General features: G+C 39.6%; 1 protein-coding gene across 2 annotated transcripts in view; it reads left to right on the top strand.

Annotated features, from left to right (window-relative positions):
- The window catches only part of plxna2 (plexin A2), a 498,163-nt gene that overhangs the window by 264,587 nt on the left and 205,580 nt on the right, over nt 1-27,996 (top strand). The window lies entirely within an intron of this gene.

The raw sequence follows: 27,996 nt of genomic DNA, 5'->3' as shown, positions 1-27,996 counted from the left end.
TTAAAAGAAGAATCACTATAGAATTCTACTGAAAAAGGAAAAAAAATAACCTGCTTCATCAGGAATTGTAGTACTTGAGAACCTGAAAGGAAGTTTGCTTGAATAAAACCCACTTAGAACATTATTACTATACTGTCAGTTCTGCTATAACGCAGTAGTTCCGTTCTCATGCAATCCGGTGTTATAAGAAAGTTGCATAAAAGCAGCACTATTTAAACTAATGGGGCTGGATTTGTGTTATAACCAATACATACTTTAAGTGTTTGCGTTTTAGAAATTGTATCCCCAATTTGTTAATAGCGTTATAATGAATTTGCATTAACGCACCCCGCGTTATAGCAAAATGACTTGTATTTGAACTTCAATATGTACTTGTCTCCTATGAATGAAATGCATGAAAGCTGAAACAATTAGGCAAATTGTCTTTTCTGGCAGTTATTAGAAAGGAAAGGTTTGAAGGAGCTGACTGCTGTGCTGATTGTACAGAATCTCAGTTCACCACTTAATGAAAATTCTGTTGTAAATTCAATTAAAAAGCACTGATAATTTTCTCTTCTAAAATACTGGCCATTCATTATTGTAATATAATGGGAACATCTTCCTTCTCAGACTTCAAGGGCATAGCAATGTGTCCTAAAAGATTGTCATTACTTTGCAGGTAAATGAGCAGTGTTAAACCTGGGACTATTACAATAATTCAGCAGTGAATGAGTATCTGAGTCAGGAAGGGACTCGCATTCAATTTGGAGTTTGCAGAGTTACAGATCTCTGCTCATCTACTGTTTCGATAAATGTGCACTGATTTCGAATAAAGTTAGAATTGTGGTTGGTATCAGTGACTCCATGACTATGTAGGCAGTTAGCTTGGAACTGTGAACAGGACATCAGGGGAGGAGACAAAGTTTACTTAAAGTGTAACAGCATGATTGTTTCTAGCTTGTCTTGATATTTGAAATTAGTTGTTTCCTTGTGAGTTATAGGTAAATGGTGGGAAATACTCTGTTTTGACTAGAATTTATGCTCTATGTATCTGGAAGCTAAGGGCAAGCTTTTCACTGTAACGTGAACATGATGAGGAGGACTTAAAGAACATTAGGTGTAAAGGATATCATTTAGTCATGATCCTTGACTAGGTAAAAGATCTTAGCATTAGAGTTCTGAAATGAACAATATGAATTCCTTCTAAAATATGAACTCCAGTGACTTTAGAAACAAGTGCATAATTATTGCTTTTGGAAGATAAGTTCACTTATGAGGTTTCATTCTGACACTAACTATTCTACTGGAAACTGGTATCCTGTCCTAGAATACTGACATTGCTTTACCTTGAGGTTGAGGCCGTGGTCTCCAGGTATACACTGAAGCTGCTAATTAACTGGCATGTCTCGGTGACAGCTTCAAGATCGCCATGTTTGTGATCTTTCACAGTTCAGGCACGAGCCTACAAATCACAATTAGGGCAGCTAACATGGGCATTTGTTGTTTTTATCATTGACAGTCCAGAATGGAAATTAACTTAGAAATACTTTTAATCAGTTGTACATTTCACTGTTCCATATCTATGCTCTATAAGATTATTGTGCACATAGTCTGACCATTATAGTCCACCCAGAAAAGCCAAGATTGAGGTTTGGAGGCATGAGTGTAGGTCACCATTCCAAATTCAAAACAAGCCCAGGAGCAATTACTCTGGTGCAACAAAATGCACGACAAGTCAATTTGAATACATTTAGTTGACTGAAATAATATAAAGGCTACAAATGGTTACGTTTCAGAACATTTATATACTTACAAATAAAATATTCACGGTTACTTGATGGAATTTTCTATTTCAAGTTCCTTGCAGTAAGGTCTCTACTTGTGTGTACAGCATACCAACAGATTTAATTATGTTATTGAAAAACAAAATGCTGAAACTTTTCCTGAAAGACTTGAAGCCTAGAATATTTACCTCAATGTAGTAAGGAAGTTAGTCCTATGAGTATTGTAATAGGGTGAATCCACAGAATGTTGGTGTCTGCAGGCTGGGGAAAGGTTAATGATAACCCACAGCAGTATTACATCAGAAACTGTGCAGTTCTGAAAGGTAGCTTCCACCAACAGCCACATCTGAATTCTCTCTTCCATTATTCATGATGGATTGTAGGTCTTTTGAGAGTTTAATGTCATTGAAACCTCTCTTGCGCTGTTGTGTAGTTGGGAAAGAACAGAATGAGAATGGACTTTACAATCTGTAGTTAGAATTAACTCCTCTGTGTAGTTACGGTTGGCGTCTTTTCAAGTTAATTTGAGGTCGTTCCGGGTGCAGCAGTTTGCACGAATCCTGGAATTTGTGCTTAATTTATAAATGGGCTTTTGTGCTCTGATCCAAGGTGCCTCTACAAAATTCCTACTTATTTACATTTCATTTGGTCCATCTAATGAAACTTTTATTCTTTGTACAGAAGCTATGCACTGTACCAATATGTTTAGCTAATTTCTTTTCACACCTCCATTTTCATGCTGAAATTCAGTGCTCAAACAATGGTATAATATTTTCAAGTTATAGATAAAATTGTTTCAATGTAGAACTTTGTTATAAATCTAGATAATAAAGATAGTTAGTTTCTAATTTTTTTTTACCGTTCTGTTGAGGAGATGTTTATAATATATGTGTAAAGCTTAGTATTTACTGAATAGATTCAGCATCAAAAAAAATCACAGAACCCAGCATAGATTAATAAAGGAAAATTCTGGAATAATGGGATAAATAAGTGTGGATTCCCAACAAAATAGAAAAAGCTTATCCTACTTGGAAATATTGTCTGATCTACAGTGCAGAAAGTAGGATGCTTGGTTTATATTGTACGGTGTATTCATAATTTATATATCACATAGCACCCAGTAAGAGTATGTAGTCCATTCTTTTCTGTACATGATATAAAGAGGAGCTCAACATCAATAAGTAACATTGGATAGAGTGAAGAAGCAGTGGAATGAATGGTTATGTGCAGTCGTTAACAATTTGAGAAAGGAACTCTCAAAGTAGGTATGTTTTGTTGGTTTAATGAGCAAGCATGTCATCTTTCCAAATGAGCACTGGACCTTGACAGAATCCAACATCTTCAGAGTGCAATTTAAATCTGAGAATTGTGCTATGCACATTTTAGAACCATTTGCTAGTGCTTATAGTATGGGCACATGCTGATTTTATGTAGTCACAAAAATTTCAGGCTAACTGTGAAGTACTCCTTTCTCGCAGTAAGCCAGCATGGGGTTGCTACAATTATATCTTTAGGACTGGCATTTGTTCTTTTTTTAAACCTTCCATCATGAAAGATGTGAAGTAAAATTCTGTGAAAGGCACTGAGTAGATTAAAGTGATGCCAACTCCATCAGTGTATGCTGTTGAAAAGAGAAGGTTGGAATCCCCTTGGTGATGAGATGCTGGTGTTAATGAGCGGGGTTTCTTCACAGTTCAACACGGTGCACTGTTGTGAACATTTGGCACTGTTCCCTCCAAGTAAGGGGTGGAGTTGATCTTTAAAAATTTCAGTGGCAATGTGGTTAGAGTTTGCTTAATTTTTTATTACTGTTGTGCAAACTTTCCAAGGGCCCTACACTGGAACATCTCTGTAAGCTCACTTAATTGAGACATAAATATGTAGAACCATGATGAAGATTTATTATTATATAGAACTGATGATTCATTCGGAATTTTATCTGTTCACTTTTGTAGAATGAATAGAATATTGCTCCTTCATTATCTAATGGTCACAAATCACATTCAACAGTGAAGATTCCCAATTCAAAATCCTAAATGATTCCAGTAACATTAATGCAAAATGGTCACACTTTTCATGATTTTAATTATTTTAGAATTTTTACTGCTTTTCCAAGGTTACTATTAATAATGCAGCTTTTAAAAGCTATGTTAGTATTTTGACACTCTCCTTTTGTGGTGGGAGTTTTGTTCTAGAAAGCCATATAGCCAACATGGTATTCCAAGATACTGCACCTTGCCTTAGTTGAGGCAGTCCATCCGAAGGCACTGAGACCACTCGCTGGGAGATGGGTGGTGAATGTTCAACGTATTGAAATGTCACGTGATCAGTGTAAGTGAATGCAGCCTGAGATACTTTAGCAAATTGCATTTGTAGAAAGTGACAGTTGCATGGTTGGATGAATTGGACACTCACTGGGAAATGGTGGTGGGGTATTTAATTTCTTAGAAATTACCAAAACTAATTTTTAATCACTCTGATTCTGTCGTCTACCCCTAGCGTTTACTTTAATTTTGAGTTTTAGTTAATCCTATCAAGGGTTATTACCATAGTGTCAAATGTTAATGTAACATAACAATTTAGTAGCTTAGAACATCTTTGATACATGATATATAATCACATGAACATTAGGAACTGCTTCTCTCTCACCATGCAGTAGAGGTAGTAGTCTTGACCTGGATAAAGTGATTACAACATTTAAATGATGTTTGACTTTGCATCTTCAGAAGATCCTTACAGTGTCACTGACATCTGTTCCAGAGTTCACTATCCAGTTCAGACTGCAGACTCGCACAATTATTTCTTCCTCATTTATAATTCATTCTAACTATATTGTTTATCCTGGGTTCACGTATTTCTTCACTTGTTGTTCGGCTTTAGATGAAACTAGTCTTGAGTTAACATTCTAAATTCCTTGTAATTCTGCAATATTTTATGTACTGGTGCAGGGAATTCCCCATTGTGTTATAAAGTTAGTTACTGTACTGTGTAACAAATGTGCACGTTGTCATGTATATCCTATATACATTGTTGTGAATATCCTCTACATAATGGAATCTATCTAAATTTAGATCCTAATATCCCCAGCCATGAGCATGTAACTCATGTTTCATGGCCCTTCTAGTTCAATCCTATCCTTTGGCACTGCAGCCAAGTCCAATTCATTACTCCCTCAGTCAGGATACCATCATCTATCACATGCTTGAAAAGGTTTTAGCTGTTTTGCCCATCAAGATGAATACTGTAAGGATATATATATATGAAGGGGTGGATAGAAACAGATCCTGTTATTGTCAACTGCACTATATACAATTTATGTATTTTTTTTAAATGAGTGTTTCTTTTCTTTATTCAAGAGGTATGAGCTTTACTGGCTGGGCCAGCATTTATTGCACATCCCCAATTACTCTTAAGAGGATGGTGGTGAGGTACTTTCTTGAACCTCTGCAGTCCACTTTTTTTTTGTTGCAGGGACCCAAGCAATGCTGTGAGGGAGGGTCCCAGAATTTTGACCCAGCAACAATGAAGGAGTGGCAACATGATATCCAGACATTTCATTACCTGGCTAGGTAATATCATCAGCGGTGACCTCCAAGTGAAGCGAAGCTGTTGTCTCCTGCTTTCTATTTATATCTTTCTCCTGGATGGGGGTTCCTGGGGTTTGTGGTGATGTCATTTCCTGTTCATTTTCTGAGGGGTTGATAGATGGCATCTAGATCTGTATTTGTTTATGGTGTTGTAGTTGGAGTGCCAGGCCTCTAGGAATTCTCTGGAATGTCTTTGCTTAGCCTGTCCCAGGATAGATGTGTTGTCCCAGTCGAAATGGTGGGTTTTTTTCATCTGTGTGTAGGGCTACGAGGGAGAGAAGGTCATGTCTTTTTGTGGCTAGCTGGTGTTCGTGTATCCTGGTGGCTAACTTTCTTCCTGTTTGTCCTATGTAGTGTTTGTGGCAGTCCTTGCATGGAATTTTGTAGATGACGTTGGTTTTGTCCATGGGTTGTACTGGGTCTTTTAAGTTTGTTAGTTTTTGTTTGAGCGTGTTGGTGGGTTTGTGTCCTACTAGGATTCCGAGAGGTCTTAGTAGTCTGGCTGTCATTTCTGAAACTTCTTTGATATATGGTAAGGTGTTTAGGGTTTCTGGCTGTGTTTGGTCTGCTTGTCATGGTTTGTTCTTGAGGAATCTGCGCACTGTATTTTTTGAGTATCCGTTCTCCTTGAATACGTTGTATAGGTGGTTCTCTGTTTTCTGAAATTCATCTGTGCTGCAGTGCGTGGTGGCTCATTGGAATAGTGTTCTGATGCAGCTTTGTTTGTGTGTTGGGATGGTTGCTGGTGTAGTTAAGTATTTGGTCAGGGTTTGTCGGTTTTCTGTATACGCAGGTTTGTAGTTCTCCGTTGTCCTTTCTTTCGACTGTGATGTCCAGGAATGTGAGTTTGTTGTCGGTTTCTTCCTCCTTGGTGAACTTTATGCCTGAGAGGGTGTTGTTGATGATGTTAAATGTCTCTTCTATCTTGTTTCGTTTTGTGATGACAAAGATGTCATCTATGTAGCGAACCCAAAAAATACAGTGCGCAGATTCCTCAAGAACAAACCACGACAAGCAGACCAAACACAACCAGAAACCCTAAACACCTTACCATATATACCAGGAACCCCATCCAGGAGAAAGATATAAATAGAAAGCAGGAGACAACAGCTTCGCTTCACTTGGAGGTCGCCACTGATGATGTTACCTAGCCAGGTAATGAAAAGTCTGGATATCAAACCTACAGCTCAGCGAGCAAACCTCAACCAAAGCTACAATCCTTCATAAACCTTGCAAAAAAGAGTGGCAATATGTTTGCAAAGTTATGTGGTGGTGTTCGCCTTTATCTCCTGCCCTTGTGCTAATGGCAGTGGTCATGAGTTTGTACAGTGCTGCTCAAGGAGCCTTGGTGGATTTCTGCAGTGTATCTTGTAGATGGTACACATTACTTGTACAGTCCATCAGTGATGGAGGAAGTGAATGTCTGTGGATTTGAATCCAGTCAAGCAAGCTGCTTTGTGCTGGATGGTATCAAGCTTCTTGAGTGTTGTTGGAGTTGCCCCTGTCCAGGTAACTGTTCAGGTACACCATTACACTCCTGACAGGCTATGGGGAGTCAGGAGGTGAATTACTCCCTTCAGCATTTTTCTGACTTAGTATTTGTACGGCTAGTCCAGTTCAGTTTAGGTTACCTAATTTCTGGATTCAAGGAATTATAGTAAACTGCTCAATCTGTTCCTTACGTTTTACTTTTCCTTCGAAGGTCGCTATCTTCCTCTCAGCTGTTCATTATTCTCTCCTTCATAGGCACGGGAATCACTAATTGATAAAATAAGTTGTTGAAACTTGCTATTACAGTGGTGTTGCTGGGGGACAGAGTCTTGTGAAGATAATGTGATCAGTTATCTAACAAGATGTTGCACTGAACTTCCAATGTGGAACATTTAGTGGATTATAATCCTCACCATTTTGAGATAATCCTAAATCAGATAACTGTAAACTTTAGATTGTGAGAGAGAGAGAGAGAGATCCTAAAGATGCTAAATAGGACAAAGCACTGATATCTCGCGAACTCTCTCTCTCTCTCTCACTCTCGCTCTCTCTCGCGCTCTCTTTCTCTCTCTACCTCTCTTCATTTCCCCCAACTCCTGTGCAAAAGGAAGTTATTACCAACTCTCAAATTGCTTTTTCTAACTATAATGTCACATGTATTATTTGATTTACAGTAGAAGTGGGCATATTCTCTTGGACTAAGAGAATGGCAATAGAATGGCATTTGTGTGAGATTAATCTGTTCACTGCATTTGATTTATCAGATTGGCTGTTTTCTCAGGCATTGCTGAATGCACCAGTGCACAGGACAGCTAAAAATAATCTCTTAGAACCAAACTGGATGAATTTTGTAGATCCAACAATACCTTTTCATACCCAAAGTAAATCTAGTCGAAGTGTCAAGAATAGGTTGTCCAAAGCTGTGGATATTAATTTCTCAGTGGCAAGGGCAAGAGAAGCAGATTCTTAAAATTCTTCATGTTGACATTTCAGTGTGCGATACTATTTAATTACTACAAGGAAGCCAACTTTTTTGCTCCAATATGTCAGCCCTGGCAAAATAGCAGCAATCTTGTTTCCAGTCAAAAGGTCATAGCATCAAACCCCACTGCAGATAGTTGAAATAAAGTCCAGGCTGACATTTCATTGCAGTTCTGAATGTGCTGCTCTATTTTAAAGTCCTGTCTTTCGGATAAGACATTAAACTGAGGCCTTGCTCTCTTTGTCCTTGGTCAAAACTCCGTGACACTTGAAGAGCGAAGATATTCTTTTGGCGTCCTGACTAATATTTATCCCTCCGTCAAAAACATTAAAATAGATCATCCGATCATTTTTTTTGATCTCCTAGATGTTTGTGGGATCCAGCACAGCTTCTTACCATATATTACAACAGTGACTGCATTTCAAAAATACAGTGATGTCGTGAAAGACACTATATAAATGCCAGCCCTATTTCTCCTAAAATGCACTAGCTGCAATTTCAGTACATGGGTAGACCAGAATTCAAGCTCATCTGATCTTGAGAGCACATCATGAGGAATAAGCTTTGCATTGTTTTGGAATAATCCAGCTTCAATTATACTCTACATTTTCAAGTTAATCTCTATTCATTCTTTTCAAAACTGTAATAGCTAAAGTCAATAATTATTTTTGGCAAATCAGATCTAGATGAAGTTTAAGGAAAACAAATGGTCGCTTATTACACATAAAATGAGGGAAGAGTTTTTGTAACCTTCCAAAGCACATGGGCACTAGTGGCAAAGCCGGTATTTGTTGATTATCTCTAATTGTCTGTGATCTGAGTGGCTCTATAGGCCATTTCACCAGACAGTTAAGAGTCAACCACATTGCTGTGTTACGTGTAGGTCAGATAAGATGGCAGATTTCCTTCCCGAAAGGACGTTGTGAGCCAGATGAGTTTCTCAACGTTTGATAGTTCTCAATATTATTATACTAGTTTTATATTCCAGATTTATTAATTGAACTTAAATTCTGCCAGCTGCTAAAATGAGCTTTGAACCATGCCCCTGAAGGGTTAGACTCTGCCTCTGGCCTACTTTTCCAGTAATGTTACCATTATGCCTCTCTGAAATATGATTGTTATAGGGAAAGAGAGGGTATAGGAGGAAGATAAAACATAAAACAAATCACATTATTTGACTCTTTAATAATGATTTTCTGTCAGTCTTCAAATTTTATTGTCCAATATAATACTGCTTAATCTAAGGAGCAGGGAGGTAACCAGCTCGCACATGTGTCTTTCAGTTACCTATTGGAGTTTGTACAGAATTAACTACTGGAAGGTCTACCGAAGAACTGTGCTAACACAAGGCTTCGTGTAGGTGAATGTATTGCTTTCACATCAGCAATGTTGATATTCACCCCGACTGATCCAGTTTTAATTTGTTCATGCAAAGTGGACATCCCTTGCCAGGCCGTCCCAATTGCCCGAGAACTGGGTCGTATGCTAGGCTATTTCAGTGGGCAGTCAAAAAATCAACCACATTGCTGTGGGTATGGAGGCGCACACAGACCAGATCAGGTAACGCAGCAAATCCAGGTGGGTTTTGAACACGACTGACAGTGGCCGTCATTCCACCAGCTTTTATTTCCAGATTCTTACTAGATTCAATTTCACTATCTTCTATGATGGAACATTTCCACCTGAGGTCCTGGATTCATAACTCAGTGAAGTTTTGACCAGGCCGCTGACTCACCTAAATTCTCTCTCTCTACATTACTCAAAGTACCCGAACTCTCCTTTAGTTTGATTAACTATACTATCACAGCGAACATAGAGAATGGTATGACTTTTCATTCAAGATTTCTTAAATTAAAACAGAGAGGGAGTGTTGTTTGTGAGAGAGAAAATTACTGCAAATGTTGGAAAGTGTACTGAAACACCAGATGCTGGAGTCACATCCTGTTCCTCAGGATTCCCTCCAACAACTTGCTCACACAGACGTCAGGCTCACTGGTCTGTAGTTCCCTGGCTTGTCCATACCACCCTTTGTAAACAGTGGCACCACGTAAGCCAACCTCCAGTCTTCTGGCACCTCACTTGTGACTATCGATGATACAAATATCTCAGCAAGAGGCCCAGCAATCACTTCGCTAGCTTCCCACAGAGTTCTAAGGTACACCTGATCAGGTCCTGGGGATTTATCCGCCTTTACCCATTTCAAGACATCCAGCACTTCCTCCTCTGTAATATGGACATTTTGAAAGATGTCACCATCTATTTCCCTACATTCTATATCTTCCATATCCTTTTCCACAGTAAATACGGATGCAAAATACTCAGTATCTTCCCCATTTTGTGTGGCTCCACACAAAGGCCGCCTTGCTGATCTTTGAAGGGCCCTATTCTCTCCCTAGTTACCCTTTTGTCCTTTATGTATTTGTGAAAACTCTTTGGATTCTCCTTAATTCTATTTGCCAAAGCTATCTCATGTCCCCTTTTTGGCCTCCTGATTTCTCTCTTAAGTATACTCCTACTGCCTTTATACTCTTCTAAGGATTCACTCGATCTATCCTGTCTATACCTGATATATGCTTCCTTCTTTTTAACCAAACCCTCAATTTCTTTAGTCATCCAACATTCCCTATACCTACCAGCCTTTCCTTTCACCCTGACAGGAATATACTTTCTCTGGATTCTCATTGTCTCATTTCTGAAGGCTTCCCATTTTCCAGCCATCCCTTTACCTGTGAACATCTTCCCCCAATCAGCTTTCGAAAGTTCTTGCCTAATACCATCTTTTCTCCAATTTAGAACTTCAACTTTTAGATCTGGTCTATCCTTTTCCATCATTATTTTAAATCTAATAGAATTATGATCACTGGCCCCAAAGTGCTCCCCCACTGACACCTCAGTCACCTGCCCTGCCTTATTTCCCAAGAGGAGGTCAAGTTTTGCACCTTCTCTAGTAGGTACATCCACATACTGAGTCAGAAAATTGCCATGTACACACTTAACAAATTCCTGTCCATCCAAACCCTTAACACTATGGCAGTCCCAGTCGATGTTTGGGAAGTTAAAATCCCCAATCATAACCACCCTATTATTCTTACAGATAGCTGAGGGCAGCATGGTGGCACAGTGGTTAGCACTGCTGCCTCACAGCGCCAGAGGCCTGGGTTCAATTCCCGCCTTGGGCAACTGTCTGTGTGGAGTTTGCACATTCTCCCCGTGTCTGCGTGGGTTTCCTCCCAAAGATGTGCAGGTTAGGTGAATTGGCCATGCTAAATTGCCCGTAGTGTTAGGTGAAGGGGTAAATTGTAGGGAAATGGGTCTGGGTGGGTTGCTCTTCGGAAGGTCAGTGTGGACTTGGGCCAAAGGGCCTGTTTCCACACTGTAAGTAATCGAATCTAATCTAATCTCCTTACAAGTTTGTTTCTCAATTTCCCTCTGACTATTAGGGGGTCTATAATACAATCCCACAGAATACAGGGAGAACTAGCCTTTTGGATACAGAACTGGCTCAAAGGTAGAAGACAGAGGGTGGTGGTGGAGGGTTGTTTTCAGACTGGAGGCCTGTGACCAGTGGAGTGCCACAAGGATCGGTACTGGGTCCTCTACTTTTTGTCATTTACATAAATGATTTGGATGCGAGCATAAGAGGTATAGTTAGTAAGTTTGCAGATGACACCAAAATTTAAGGTGTAGTGGACAGCGAAGAAGGTTACCTCAGATTACCACAGGATCTGGACCAGATGGGCCAATGGGCTGAGAAGTGGCAGATGGAGTTTAATTCAGATAAATGCGAAATGTTGCATTTTGGGAAAGCAAATTTTATCAGGACTTATACACTTAATGGTAAGGTCCTAGGGAGTATTGCTGAACAAAGAGACCTTGGAGTGCAGGTTCATAGTTCCTTGAAAGTGGAGTCGCAGATAGATAGGATAGTAAAGGTGGCATTTGGTATGCTTTCTTTTATTGGTCAGAGTACTGAGTACAGGAGTTGGGAGGTCATGTTGCAGCTGTACAGGACATTGGTTAGGCCACTGTTGAAATATTGCAAGCAATTCTGGTCTCCTTGCTAATGGAAAGATGTTGTGAAACTTGAAAGGGTTCAGAAAAGATTTACAAGGATGTTGCCAGGGTTGGAGGATTTGAGCTGTAGGGAGAGGCTGAACAGGCTGGGGCTGTTTTCCCTGGAGTGTCGAAGGCTGAGGGGTGACCTTATAGAGGTTTACAAAATTATGAGGGGCATGGATAGGGTAAATAGACAAAGTCTTTTCCCTGGGGTGGGGGAATCCAGAACTAGAGGGCATAGGTTTAGGGTGAGAGGAGAAAGATATAAAAGAGGCCTAAGGGGCAACTTTTTCATGCAGAGGGTGGTACGTGTATGGAATGAGCTGCCAGAGTATGTGATCGAGGCTGGTACAATTGCAACATTTAAAAGGCATTTGGATGGGTATGTGAATAGGAGAGGTTTGGAGGGATATGGGGCGGGTGCTGGCAGGTGGGACTAGATTGGGCTGGGATATCTGGTCAGCATGGACAGGTTGGACCGAAGGGTCTGTTTCCATGCTGTACATCTCTGACTATCACAGTGGGTCAGACAGCATCTATGGACCCGCTGTGATCTCCAGCATTTTGTGTTTTCAGTATTGTTTATGACTTCTCTTTGTGCAGAAAGTGTATTTCAGCTTCACATCCGTGCTTTGGAAATATCACACTGGACTCTAACTTCTTTGATTTTCAAATATTGATTTCCTTTTGGTAACTTCAATATAAAAGAATGGACAGTGCAATCTGATGAAAGGGCACAATGAAAAACAAACACTAATTTGTATGTGCTACTAACTAGAAATGCTATTTCCTTCTTGAGTTGTGTTGAGTGATGTTTGCTGGTACAAAGGCAAATCTGATGAACAACAGGAGACACAATCATTTATACATTTTATTGCCATAGGTGTTAAAAACAATCTGTTTACATAGATCATATTATAACTTTGAAAATAATTTATAACCTATGATTGCTTGAGCATGTGCTGATTCTCTATCATGTTCGTAACAGTATTTCTCCTTACAGATCTGAATAATACAGTATGCTTACCAATTGCCTATAATAAACTAATTGTGCTTCATACCTTAGTGTGTCCAGTATAAATGCAAGTTCTGAAGAAGGCTCATTGGACCTGAAATGCAAGCTCTGATTTGTGTTCACAGATACTGCCAGATCTGTTGAGATTTGCCAGCAATTTCTGGTTTTGTTCCAGATTTCCAGCTTCCGCAGATATTTGGGGTTTTTTTTTGTCAGTATAAGCACTACCTGATGAATAGAGAATTCATCAGGGGCAGCATGGTGGTTCAGTGGTTAGCACTGCTGCCTCACAACTCCAGGGACCCAAGTTTAATTCCAGCCTCGGGCGACTGTCTGTGTGGAGTTTGCACGTTCTTCCTGTGTTTGTATGGATTCCCTCCATGTGCTCTAGCTTCCTCCCACAATCCAAAGATATGCAGGATAGGTAAACTGGCCAAGCCAAATTACCAGTAGTGTTCAGGGATGTGTAGGTTAGGTGCATTCACCAAGGGAAATGCAGGGTTGCATGGATAGAGTAGGGGATGGGTCTGGGTAGGATGCTCTTCAGAGGGTTGGTGTGGACTTGATGGGTCAAGTAGCCTATTTACGCACTCGGAGGATTCTGGAAAGAGCAAATTAACTAGTCAGTAAAACAGCAAACAAAAACCTTGAATTAAGGGAAGCTCACTAACTGACATACTATTTCTGCTTTATCTTCTCCTTATATGAATTTGGGCATCTGATGGCATAATCTGGATTGTTGCCTCTATAATGTCACATTGCAATGGGCTAATACAGATTTACAGAAACTCGCTGCTGTAGAAAACCAGCAGCCCTTCTTAGCAATGACCTGTCACAGTGTGTCTAAAATCAAAAACTCATTGTGGGTTTTCTGTTCTCTGTGTACAATATGCCACCCCTATGTCAGTGCATTTGAGGTGAATTTTTGTGTGTGACATGTTGACACAATCATTCACATGGCTTGTTTGAAGTGGGTGGGTAAACTTGTTAAAGATATAAAACATCAGAATTAGGCAAAAACATGGCAGCCATGAGTCAAAATAGGAAGCAGTAGAATTTCAGCATCCGTTTGGGAATTACAAGTGCAAATGCATGTATTTTCTCTCTGTACATCTCTGCACTGCCATTGTATTAAATATCATCAAGTCATTTCCCAGGTACTTCCCTGGATAGATAAACTTGGAAAAAGAAACATGTTAAAGTACCTTAATATAAAACAAGTGGTTCATTGCAGCCAGAACAGTGGTAGGGAGTGCCGTAAGGTTCAGTGACAGAGAAAAAAAATTGAATTCCTTCTTGGCTTTCTGATTGGGCAGTGCCAAGCTCTGTTCAGTATCTAACAATGCTTTGTCACTTTCACCAGAGAAAGTTGGAGAAGGAAGAGTCTAGTAAATTAGATAAAATGTAATCTGTTTGAACAAAGTATGTATAATGCGTATTTTGTTCATCAACACATGAATATTTTGGAAGACTGAGACATCATTTCCCACAAATTAAAGTGAATTTAACATCAACTCAGTGACCTAGTTAAATTTGGAAAAGTCTTCAACGTGACTGAAGGTTTTCTTTGTGTTACTAATATTCTCAGCTGTGTTGAGGAGAATTGAGTTGATTTGATTTGAATTTAGTGATCAGATACTATAATGGAAACCCTCTCTGCCTCACACCCCTCTCTCTCTCTCTCTCTCTCTCCTGCCGCGCCCCCCCCCCCCCCCCCCTCCATGATTTGGAGGTGTCTCTCTCTCTCTCTCTCTCTCTCTCTCACACACACACACTTCTCTCTCTCTCTGTCCCTCCCTCCCACTTCTCTCTCTGTCACACTTAACTCTCTCCACTTACCTCTCTCTCACTTATCACTCACTTCTCTCTTTGTCACACTTCTCTGTCTCTCTCACTCACTTCTCTCTCTGTCTCACACTCACCTCACTTAACTTCTCTCTTCTCTTTCTCCCCACCAACCCCCCCATCCCCTTACCTTTCTCTTGCCACACCACTCACCTGCTTCTCTGTGCTTGTGCATGTCTTTCTCTTTCTCTCTTGACCTGTTTCTCTACCTCTCCTTGCTTGTCTATTTGCCTCCTTGCTTTTCTGTTCGCCTCTGCCTCTCTCTGTGTCTGTCTCTTCCTCTGGTAGAGAGCTTTGCAAGTACCAAGTGAAATGTGTTTGAGTGGTTTGTCTAGTTACCAATGTATGGAGTAGCTTTGTAACACAAACTGTATCACAGCTGTCATATGTACATGTTCTGATAATGGGTGTTTCATGTCATTGCATCTTTTAGAATGTCATTCAGCTGCATCAGCATGTCAGTTTTGGCTTTTAAACTGAAGATGGTGTTAATGGTGACAGGCCCAGTAGTGCAACCATTAAGATGGTTGTTTCACAGCAGTATATGATGGGATTGAGACGTGGGGCTGCTTGTAGTTTGCATTCATCAATTGTACTCACATGAACCTTGCCATGTGATAAGCTATAATTTTGAGTACTTTTCACCAGTGAAATATTTTTGTGCCACAAAAAGGAGTTGTTCACATTTGTTAAAAGGAAATGGTTTTTTTCCTACATCAGTGATCAACCAGATTCTGGTGATTTTTTTTAAAAATAAAAACATCACGTCATTTTGGGCTTTATGTGGCTTTCCTGTTCCAACCCTGCTGCCTGTAAATAGATAGTATATACTAAACTAAATCAGTTGTTAAGAGAGACCGCGAACCTCAAGGTTTCAATACTGGACAATGCTTATTTTTGTCTAAGCTAGGTACATGCTTCTACCACCTTTACATTACTCCCTTTGGTGCTGTGAAATGAATTTTGTAATAAATGAAGCAGCCAAACACTTGGGAATCCCAGGTGAAGAGATGCTCCAACTAATGACAGCACTGCAGTTGGGTTCAGTTTCACAATTATTTATTCCCATTACGTGCATAATATGAACTATTCCTTGGTATTTTAAAGCACTGAGATCTAGTTTATGTTGAATTTTGTTTTCTATATTGTGATCATATTTGTTGGGCAGTTCTGTGTTAGCTTAATAAAAGCAATTGTTTGTTCGTAAATTATAAAGCTTGAGTTTAATTTTCTAGCTCCCAATTATATCTTGTAATTCCAAGCTGGTTAAAACCTTCATATTTCCTGACGAGGTCCATTAGCTGTATTTCCCAGAACTCACTGTATGCTGATGAATCACACATTGTTAGTTTGATGAACTGTAATGCAGTAATGAGTGCTGTGGACAACGTTCCCTCGAACACAGTTGTTAAGTGGGTCTGTGCACAACGATGCATTCACTTCTGGTTTCTCCAGCCACTACTGACCATCGACCTTGGAGATGCGTGCAGTGGTTGGAGAAGTTAAAGCATATGTAGACTGTAGTTTCTTGGATACTTAAGTATACATGTACATAACATTGTAGTCTCTAGTTCATTTTGAATAACATAACTATATGACACATGCCTTGTCTTTTTAGGAAAGCTGGAAGTCTTTACAGATTTGTCATCAATAAATGTAAAGATGCAGTGGATGCAACTTGAGTCTTTTGTCACAGCTTATTTTTCCATCCTTTTCTTCTAGTTTCAATTCATTGCTCCCAGCCTTTTCAAAGGTTAGCACCCACATGCAGTATTCTTTAGTTATCATCTTATCAATAGCTGCATGAATCCTTTCCTTGCTCTCCCTTCCAGGCTTCTATTGTATAAGTTAATGGTTTTGAAAGAGTTAATGCTGAAGACTGCATTAGATTCCATCCACCTGAAAATGTCTCAAGTACTTCACTAGAGAAAATGCAGATAATTTTAGGATCCTGTAAGGTAAAAGCCTGTGTTCACAGGTTGAACAATAGTCTTAAAAACAACAAATATCTTATCAATGTGTCTTGTCTTACATAACAGCAACCAAGTACAATACATTTGTTCAAGATGTGGCCATCTTTAATCTCAATAATGGTTTTATTCTATGACTGTAAAGCAACCAAGTCCTCAAACCCATACCCAAGACAATGGAGGCAGTAAGCTGCCATATCTATTGCACTACATACAACATTGCTGTTTAAAGCTGTTTCCCCTCCATTCACTAATCTCCATTATGTGTGTTGAGATGAAGAACCACTGTTTGGGAAATGTTAGAGATGAACCTGCTTTCTAGCACTTGACTATGTAACAGGCTGGTGTACTGTTGCAGACCAAGCTTAATTGCACTGATGAGTATACTGATCATATAGTTTTAAACGTGCAAGTTCACCACTGAAGGAGACTGAATGGATAGGCTAAAGCAGGGCTTGCAAAACTCTGGATGTGAGTTAGTATTCTCAGTTTGCATGCTCCAAGGCAGCTTTGACCATCATGGAGCTCCAATCCAGTTTTAACAGCTGCAAGGCACCCTTAAATCTTTCAGTGACTGAATGTTGGAAGATGGGCTAAATGGCCAATCTTCAAGGCTTGCTCTCTGTTTCAGAAAAAGTCATTGAAAAGGTAGGTTTTTAGAAATCTCTAAATATTTAACATTTTGTCTCCCTTCACGTCCCCAACCTCCCCACCATTTCCTCCTCACCCACCCTGCTCTCAGCTTCACCTCCCCATTCTCACTGTGGGTTTATGAAAATTTACAAACTTTAAAGTGTCATAATGAGGATCAATTTGGAAATAATTATTGGAAAGAAGGGCTAATTGCAATGATGAGTATACTACATTTTCCCAAAATATGAATGAACCTGTAAATATTCAATCACCTTTACTACATTCAGCATTCCACTGCTGACAAATCACACCATCAGTGGGAGCCACAAAAAAATATTCCTGGCCAACAAATTACATTTTTCTATAACTTATGTTTATCATATGAATAATTCTATTACTCTCAGGAGGCGTACAAGCTAATTAATTCAAAAGGAAACCAATTCTCATTGAGTATACAGTAGGCTGAACACTTTTCTCTCTCTGATAACTGACTGTTTTGAGTATCTATATAAAACAAAAAATATTGGCACTTCTGTGTCAACAAAAATGTTGAATGTTTAAACATTGGTTTACAGTTCAAATGACCTTGTTTAGGGACCTGATTGTTCCATAGTTAGCTTGCCAACTCTCCAGGATTGCCCCAAATCAAGGTATTATTCTCCAAACTCATGCTCTCAGGGACAAAGTCATCAGGTTATTGAAAATTATATTTAAATTTTTTTATGCTTGTTTAAGTTCTTATAAAATTTGCTTGCTGACTGGCATTATCTAGTCAGAATATATAGACCCAATTTACTTTCCTATTGGAATGGGAAAGTGTGCCATAATGACAGATATGTAAAGTGCCCAACAGTGAGACTGTGTGGTGGGTTGCCAATCTCAGATGGCAATGGCATTTTCAGACTTCCTCTCCAGGTTATTCTAACCCAATCTCTCTGCTCCCTTTCAGTTCACGCCCTACATAACTCTTTATCAAGGCACAAGGCCTGCTTGGTGCAGGTCTTGACAATTTTGAGGGTTCATCAGTCAGCCATTCTGCTGCCGCCACAGATATATTGCGCTGATGCTACAGCACTCACTCAGCTAGTGTCATTCTTTTCTGCCCACATGCTGTGAAGCCAATCTGGATTCATTATGGCAAACGTTGGAGGGCAAAAGAGTAACCTTCATTTTATTGCATCTCATGGTTAGTAAGTCAGTATAGCTTTAAGAAACATGCTCGTGACATGTGACCTGAGGATATAAAATCCTGGTGCTCCATCCTATCCAGGGATCACTTGAAGCTTGATAAGCTAGTGGAAGTGTGCTACCCAGTTGTAATCTATGAACCTGCACTCCAAGGTCCCTTTGTTCAGCAACATTCCCCAGGGCCTTAGCATTAAGCGTAGAGGCTTTCCAAAATGTAGCACCTCATATTTATCTAGACTAAACTCCATCTGCCTCTCCTTGGTCCTTTGGCCCATCTGATCAAGGTCCCATTGTTCTCTGAAGTAACCACCTTCGCTGTCCATTACATCAGCAATTTTGGTGTCAACTGCAAACTTACTAACCATACCTCCTATATTCACATCCAAATCATTTATATAAATAATGAAAAGCAGTGAACCCAGCAGCAATCCTTCAGCACACCGCTAGTCACAGGCCTCCATTTTTAAAAGCACCTCTCCAACATTACCCTCTGTCTCTTACCTTGGAGCCAATTTTGTATCCAAATGGCTAGTTCTCCCTGGGTTACATGTTATCTAACCTCGTTAACCAGTCTAGTTATTAAAAAAAAAAGTTTGTTGGCTTCTTCAATATCATGACATCCTACCTAGTTTTCTTTAGTATTACAAGGGGTTATGTAAGCATTATTACATCAGATAAGATACCTTTTTAGAGACAAAAACTATAAGATGTTTATGTTTACAATGTGGGAACCTGACATTTCAGGCACAGAGATGTTTGGATAGACACAGCCTTAAAGCACAGTGTGGACAAACTATCAGAAATTGATTTCACCACCTTTCCGGCAGCCCAGCAGGATGTTATAATAATTTTTCACAAATGCTGCAACTAATGTTGGTCCTGTTGGATCAACATTGCTGAAAGCACCCCCACTTCAAACTATGATTCTAGTTTGTGCTTAATTTTGCCAGTTCAAACAATTGTTTCTGTTTTATCATCGCTATTTACGATAGCAACTTAATCTATCATTCAGTAAAGATTATTTTTCTGTCATCTGAGACCAAGTTACTTTTTCCCACCTGCCTTCCAGCTCCTAGGTGAGACCTGCCCATTTCAGATCTGGTTACTTCCAGTTCTTTGCAACACCACAATAGATCATCTTTCGTAGGAGCAAGGTCTGTTTATGGAAAAGTTGTTTGGTATGGAAATGATTTTGATGCACATAGGTACATGCAACACTTTGACTTTAAAAGTCTCATCCTTGCTTTCAAATCTCAAGAGATAACCCTCTGACCATTGCATTCCAATAATTTTGATATCTTGCATATTCATTGTTTATAGCAGTTTATCATTTCGAAGCTGTGCTTTCTGTTGTCGAGCCCTGAATCCATAACATTTCCTGCTGATGACCCACCACAGATCTTTCACTCTCTCTACCTTTTAAGGTATGTCTTGAAACCTACCAGCTTGGCCAGATATCTCTTTGTGTGGTTGTTTTTTGTTCAAGGCCCCAGTGAAGCAGCTTTGCACAATTTGTTACGTTAAAGGTGCTATAAATAAAAGCAAGTTGGCGTTTTACATGACTGAATTGTTGTAAACGTTTCACTGGGTCAAGTGAAGAAAAGAAGTTGAACAAAAGTCAAAAACTACAGGAAAAAAATCTTCATGTCATATGAAAATGAGGACAACAAAGAACTGGAGCCAGGTGGGATAGCCAGATATGGACTGGAGCAGTTCATAAAAAGAAAGAGTGAGCGAATGAAATAAAGTAATCTTAGGTTTAGCTTTAGCACTGCAACAAATCATCTTGCATGTGTTCATCTCTCACTGATTTGAATGATTTAGTGGTCATATGTGACTGCAGTTGTTACAGGATGAATATAAGTCAGGCTTAGTAATATTCCACAGATACTGGATCCATTATGGATGGCATAAATCAAATCTGTTTTATCAGTAACTTTGCATTGCTCTTATCATCTGACTGCTGTTACAGCCTTCTCCGGTTGGCAAAAAAACTACACGGGGTTGAATTTCATAGGCTAATTACAGAATTATAGTGTTTCTTCAATTGTTAAGTCTGTTAGGCATTTATTGTTTCCAAGATTATCTTAGTTATTAACCATCAGACAAAATAAGTAGTGTAATAATGTACTTGTAGAAAGTAGTTGGACATTATGATAGCATGTGCTAATATTAGAAGTATCTTCCAGCAACACTAAAGCCAAACTGTTACAGTGGAGCAAGGGTTAAAGGTACTTAATCCTTGTAGCTTCAGAATGGATCAAATGGCAACTAAGTTCCAGCAAGAGAATTTTGCATTTCCCAATTTCAAAAAGTGTTCATGTGTGAAATTTTTAATGTAACATTAATATAGATCCATTTCAGGCATTTTAGATGCACTAATGATTGTGGAGATCGGTGAAGCAAGTCAGTTTGCAGTCAGCTAACTCAATAGGGCATGTTTGCACACAGCGTACAAGAACTGGTATTTGTCAAATACTAAAATGAAAAGAAGAATGCTTTGATTATTTTTTCCTCTATTCATTATTCAGATATGGGTGTTGCTGGCAAAGCCAGCATTTGTTAATCCTCCTGGGGATATTAACCGACAGATACTGTAGTGAGTTGCTGGATTAGCAGGGTGCATTGTTGCCTCCTCAGAGAAACTGTATTGTGCCTTACTCAGCATAAGGTTGAAGCAGTGACAGGGTCTCAGGGCTGGCAACACGGTTGAGAGAGAGAGCAAAGGAAGCAGAGAATGTAGACCCTACAACTTGGAGCTAGGTTCCTCCATTCTTCTTTGGAAATGATAGGAGATAGGCTCTGGGGTGTCAGCAAACAATCTGCCATCTACAAGGCATAAGTCAGGAGTGTGATGGAATGTTCCCCACTTGCCTGGATGTTGCAGCTCTAATAACATTCGAAGCTTGACATCATCCAGGTCAAAGCAACCTATTTGATTGACACCACATCCACAAGCATCCACTCCCTCCATCACCAATGCTCAGTAGCAGCAATGTGTCCTATCTAAAAGATGCACTGCAGAAATTTGCCAAAACGCCTTAGACAGCACCTTCCAAACCCATGACCATTTCCATCTAGAAGGACCAGGGCAGCAGATACATGGGAAGACCACCACTTGCAAGTTCCCCTCCAAGCCACTCACCATCCTGACTTGGAAATATGTCACCGTTCCTTCACTGTCACTGTAAAAATCCTGGAATTCCCTCCCAAAGGGCATTGTTGGTCTACCTTAGCACATGGTCTGCAAAGATTTAAGAAGGCAGCTCATCTCCATCCTCTCAAGAGCAACTTGGGACAGGCAATAAATGCTGGCCAGCCAGCGATGCCCAGAATCCATCAATGAGTTTTTAAAAATGCAGCTCTAACAGCAGTCAGATGATAAGAGGAATGCATAATTATTGATAGAACAGATTTGATTCATACCATCCATAATGGATCCCGTATCTGTGGAATATTATACTTGATAGCAGGATGAAGGTGAGATGGAAGGATAAAACAGAAATCTATTAATATCCTGATTGTTGTCAATGATCCCGGATACAACAGGCTCTGTTTGTCTGTACACCCTGCCCTTGCACTTGCAGGAGACAGTTGCTCACAATAGGAGTCATTGGAGCATAACGAGTTCAGTAAAATGACACTCTTAGAGAGCCACATGCCTCAATGTATTTTTATTGAACTAGTTCTACTCTGAAAACTTGTATTGTGAGCAACTCTTTTCAACAAGAGAGAGGGCAGGGCATCATTGACTGTTGCAGAGTGTTTGGTGATGTGTCTGCTGAAGATATGTGAAATCAATGGGAACTCAATGTGAAGTTGGCAACATTGGTGGGGACATTCGGGTACTTGTGATCTAGCTGCCATCTCCTTAGGTCCAGGCTTGCTGCTTTGACTCTCTTTAATATCTGCTTCCATTCTCTTCAGAGCATAGTCTCTGAGGGATTTCTGGTCCTCTGTTCTCCTCCATTCCAGCTCTGTAATAAGATGTCCTACTCCACATCCATGAACTCACTTTCTCCCAGTGCTCCTTTGTGTGGCCAGTTATTGCACAAATTGTGCCTGACTCAAACTTCTGCTCAATTTATTAAACGTTTCTCCCTGAAAGCAATTAGTAACTACAGTAACTAACATGTTTCTTTTGTAACTATTACCAGCCTACTTTGTACCTGTGAAGCAACAGATGTGTTTTTTTCTGCTGTGTTGCTGAATCTGCAAGAGAATGGAAGCTATTTCATAGAACTCTATTGACCAGCTGGAAATCAAATTAAAAAGATATCATTGCCAGTGGATGTTTAAGCTGTGTTGTCTTGCTGCCAATTGAAGAGTAGAGCATTTAATGGGCAGCAGTAAGATGTGCAGCAGGTCAGGCAGCATCCAGGGAACAGGAGAATCGACGTTTCGGGCATAAGCCCTTCTTCAGGAATCGGGCTTATGCCCGAAATGTCGATTCTCCTGTTCCCTGGATGCTGCCTGACCTGCTGCACTTTTCCAGCAACACATTTTCAGCTCTGATCTGCAGCATCTGCAGACCTCACTTTCTCCTCCAGCAGTAAGATGTGAACAATTCGAATTCGGGGTAATATGGAAGGACTGCTCAAATAGGATTAAATCCTTTGTCAGTTGTTGTGATGTATGCAAGATTGTTTTTATCTTCACAGCTGATTTTATTTCTGTGCCAGGAGTTGGAATCAAAGGTGTGATGCTTAACATCGAGCAGTAATAATTTCATTCTACTTAATCTTCCAAGTCAGTATATGCCGCTGGCTTTAAAAGGCAGAACTTAATTCCTTGTCTTTAGTTTGTCATTCTCAGGAGAGTCCTTGCTCTGTTGCTGTTGATTTTTATTGACATGGTAACAAATAAGTACAAATGTTGGTGTCAATGGCCAGTTGCACACTGACTCCTAGAGTTATTGACTTTTAGAAAAAACTTAAAAGAAAACTGTAAATAAGGCCACATTAGGATCCAATAGGTTACTTCCCCAGTGATGGAGTTTGAACCAAGCGATTAAAAGTTGATAACCACAGTAATGAATGGTCAGAGGTCATTACATTATCAACAGGCTATTATTGATCAAGTCACATTACAAAAAATAGATTAATCACTCTTGCTATATTTTTATTGCACACCATTTGTGCATCAAGCATTACGCTCAACTTTCTATATTGCACTTTCCAAAAAAAGTGTGAAGATGCGAAAGTCATTTTACATTGGAGCCAAAATGTCTGTCGTTTCAATACCTGTATAAATAATATAGATTTTTTTTTTCCAAAGTCAGTTGTGTGACCTCAAATCTTAATACTGGAGTAAATAAATTTTATGGGCTTAGAAGACAGTTTTGTCTTACTATCAGAATAATCCATTCTTCATCTTATGGTAAGGTGTTCTTTATAAACCAATACATTATCCAACTCCCCATAAACAATGGCAAGACAATCCCAGTATTAATATTCGATGAAATGATATTATTGTTTCCAATATAAAATATAAAGGAGGAGTTAAAGTAGAGACTTACCCACTCCATTTCTGATTTAATCTGGTACCCTACAATTTCAAATTGCTGATGGCGTGGATACTCATTGTGCTTCTACAGTTGAGCATTCTTATAGTTCTTTGCTACCGTACTGCTGTCACTGCATTGCTTCAAGGCTCCTTCCACTCTCATCAATCCTTGAGCATCCCCCTTCCCAACCACCTTTAAACTGTTTGTGCTATCCCACCCAGAGCTCCCTCTGAAACTTTTAATATTTCGTAACTTTCCCCCTCAATAATCTCCATATACAATCTCTATTTCATGCTCCGAATTGGGAACCATGAGGAGGACAGTGTAGAATTTCGAAAGGACACCGATAAGTTGGTGGAGAAGTGGTAGATGAAACTTAATGCAGAAAAGTGTGTGGTATGAGTTATTGCGATAGGAGAAACAATACACAGTGTAAGGTACCAGACAACAGGAGGGTGTAGAAGCAGAGGAATCTGGGTGTATATGTGAACAGATTAATGAGGGGGGGCGGGAAAGGTTGAAAGAGTAGTTGATAATGCATACAGCGTCATAAGTTTTATTAACAGGGAGAGGGGAATAAAAGGTAGGCAAGTTATGTTAAACATATATGCGGCACTTGTTTGAATTCAACTGGTTATTGCATATGTTATGATACTCATAGCTCCTTGAAAGTGGAGTTGCAGGTAGATAGGAGAGTGAAGATGATGTTTGGTATGCTTTCCTTTATTGGTCAGAGTATTGAGTACAGGAGTTGGGAGGTCATGTTCAGCTGTACAGGACATTGGTTAAGCCACTGTTGGAATATTGCATGCAATTCTGGTCTCCTTCCTATCGGAAAGATGTTGTGAAACTTGAAAGGGTTCAGAAAAGATTTACAAGGAGTTTGCCAGGGATGGAGTATTTGAGCTACAGGGAGAAGTTGAACAGGCTGGGGCTGTTTTCCCTGGAGCATCAGAGGCTGAAGGGTGATGTTATCTCTGTAAGGTAAAATCATAAGGGGCATGGATAGTGAATGTCTTTCTCCTGGGGCGGGGGAGTCCAGATCTAGAGGGCATAGGTTTAGGGTGAGAGGAGAAAGATATAAAAGAGACCTAAGGGGCAACGTTTTCATGCAGAGGGTGGTGCATGTATGGAATGAGCTGCCAGAGGAAGTGGTGGAGGCTACTACAATTGCAATGTTTAAAAGTCATCTGGATGGGTATGTGGAAAGGAAGGGTTTGGAGGGATATAGGTCAGGTGCTGGCAGGTGGGACTAGATTGGATTGGAGTATCTGGTCTGCATGGATGAGTTGGACCAAAGGGTCTGTTTCCGCGTTGTACATCTCTGTGACTGTATGAAGTGGTCAAATCAAAACAGCCTCCCTAACCCTGTGTTTACAACACAGTAAAATTAAAATATTGAGCAACTCTCAAAATTGCCCCAACAGTTCCTAACCAGACCTTTAAAATAATTAGTAGCAGACCTTGCAAATAACTGATACCAGTGAACAGATTTATAGTTTAAACAAAAGAACTAACCATTTACTAATAATACAGTAGCTTTAGCAGCGCACAGTTAAACCACATGGTAACCTAATTGAACACAATCTGGCTTTATTCTAGCCCCTCTCTCAAAGATAGGTGTTTAAGATAGAGCTAAGGGATAAATCAAAAGAAAAATTTGATATAACTGGACAATTCACTTAAGCAATCTTCACAATCTGTGATGTCACAGGCACAGACAAAATGTGTTGAATGGCCTCCTCGATGCTTTATTCATCCTGTGATCTCAGGACTACCCTCCAACATTGCCATATATTGGCAGCTCCCGCTTACGGATCCTGAGGCACCAAAACCTAAATTCTTTAACCATGAACCATCTGCCACCACACCCCACCTTTGTTTCCCCACCTCCTCATCACATTCTCCCCCCTCAAACCCCATGCTCTCAGCCCTGTGCCAGTTTCCGCATGATTTGTATACGTCTTCAAGGAATGGTCCTTGCTGAAAAGGCTTGAATTATTGCCCAGTAACCCAAATTTCAAGCTCAAACAACCTGTTAGCAGTACCATATAATCAAAGTGCATTTACAGCTCTTCTGGTCACAGTGACATAGTGAAGGTAATTTTCCTTTCCCATCTACTTGGGAACCTGTTGTAGTGAATAACCTGTCGATCATATGAAGCTGTTCAATTTTCTTCTCGCTGATCTTGCAGCAATCCTCTCTCCAAATTAGAGGGATGGTGAAATTGACTCCCATTCTTTTAGATTGTATCAGACATCTTGTACAATTTGCAATGCTACATATCAACCACAGACATCTGAAGTTCTGAAAGGTTTTGAAAATTGCACTTTAGTCTTAATGGTTAGTCACATGCAAGTAGCACACTGCGCTGTTGAGCATCAGAATAATGTTGTGGTTTATTTGGTATAATGCTCCTACTCTCTTTTCAGCAGTGAATGGTCCAACCTACAATAAACAATACTGTCAGTGGCCTGGTAACGTTTGCTGGTTCTTTAGTGAACCTTAAGTCTGACGGTGAAAGTATCGGTTAAATACAATGTTTAGCATTTGTTCAAACATTTTGTTTCTAATAATAATCACTGTTAGCACTGATTACACAATATTTGGTGCATCTTGAGCTACAATCATATCTGTAACAGACCAGAAAATATTCCCTTTTTTTAATACTTGAATTGTCATGGTATTACCATACGTTTGTCCTTTTATACAAACCACTGGTTTCACAAAACATGTTTACTAGCATTTACCAAAGCTTTCACCATTCCACTGAAATTAATTGAAATATGATTTTGATGTTAGAAACTCTGTAGGGCATGGACATAAGTCTGAATTTGTCTTCAGAATGCAGGTGGGACTAGGGTTGTAGCAAAGGTGTCAGTGAAGGTATTCTGGTGCATAGGGTGCATCCAGGAGCAGTTTATGACAGGATGATGGATTGTAGGTGGCTGGAGCAAATTTGGCATCTCAGCTACATAAGGAAGCTCACACAGACACTCACTCACTCAGCACTGAAAGAAGGTTGGAGAGAACTATAGCGACCTTCCAACCAGTCCTCTTTGACAATTACAGACCTCTGTGTGGTTGCATAATTCTATTCTGAGGTCAGCAAGCGTGACCCTATGCTGCACTTGCATCCCCTGGATAGAAGATTGTACATTGAGAGGATACTCCTTTGAAGTAACTCTAGCTACTCAAACTACTTATCTGAGTAGCCAAAATCCAACCCTATTCTTTCTGTTACAATGTTTAACAAGATTTGCTAAGATTTATCAAAACAAATAACCTATTCTCTTTGTACCATTATAATAACCGTCTCTTTATTAAGCACATTATGTGCATGAAATCAAGTAATTCAGTTCTGAAAGTGTCATTAACACTCTCACAATACTCTATATTAAAATGCACTTTAGTTTATTCAATCGTCATGAGTCATTGACCCAGTTAATACTGTACATTACATGGAATTAAACAGCGAAGCCTTTAATTTACTGTGGGAAATGCCATCAGAAAACCATTAAAATGAACTGTGTCCAAAATCTTGCACCTCGTACCATACAAGCATCTTGCTTTGAAGTGTCGTACTTAAAATATGTCATCACATCTTGAATAATCCAGGGATATAAAAATTTAGAAAGATCCAAATAATTAAGTGTCTTTCTGCAAGTCTTTGTTGTCCTTTATAAAGAACCAGGGAAAGCGAAAACTATTTATGGTCTCCTGCAAGTCTAGAAAGTTAACACAGAAACTACATCAAATATTTAGTTGTGTTAAGGTATGCATATGTTAAATATTTTCTCTAAATAGCAGCTGAACAGCACGTTTAAAGCATCTTAATTCAGGACATTTGAGCTATAATATCTATTTTTAAAATTTGAGCAATCCTGCGATTCAGTTATAAAGTGTTGAGAACCGTTGACACACCTTGGACTGTCCTTGCAATGTATTGAAGGCAGATA

The sequence above is a fragment of the Chiloscyllium plagiosum genome, unplaced genomic scaffold (assembly GCF_037043375.1).
Source record: "Chiloscyllium plagiosum isolate Xiang-an unplaced genomic scaffold, Cpla_swu_hap1 HiC_scaffold_26, whole genome shotgun sequence".
Taxonomy (NCBI): Eukaryota; Metazoa; Chordata; class Chondrichthyes; order Orectolobiformes; family Hemiscylliidae; genus Chiloscyllium; species Chiloscyllium plagiosum.
Note: the sequence above shows the minus strand (reverse complement) of the source record. Positions and strands in the feature narration are given on the sequence as shown.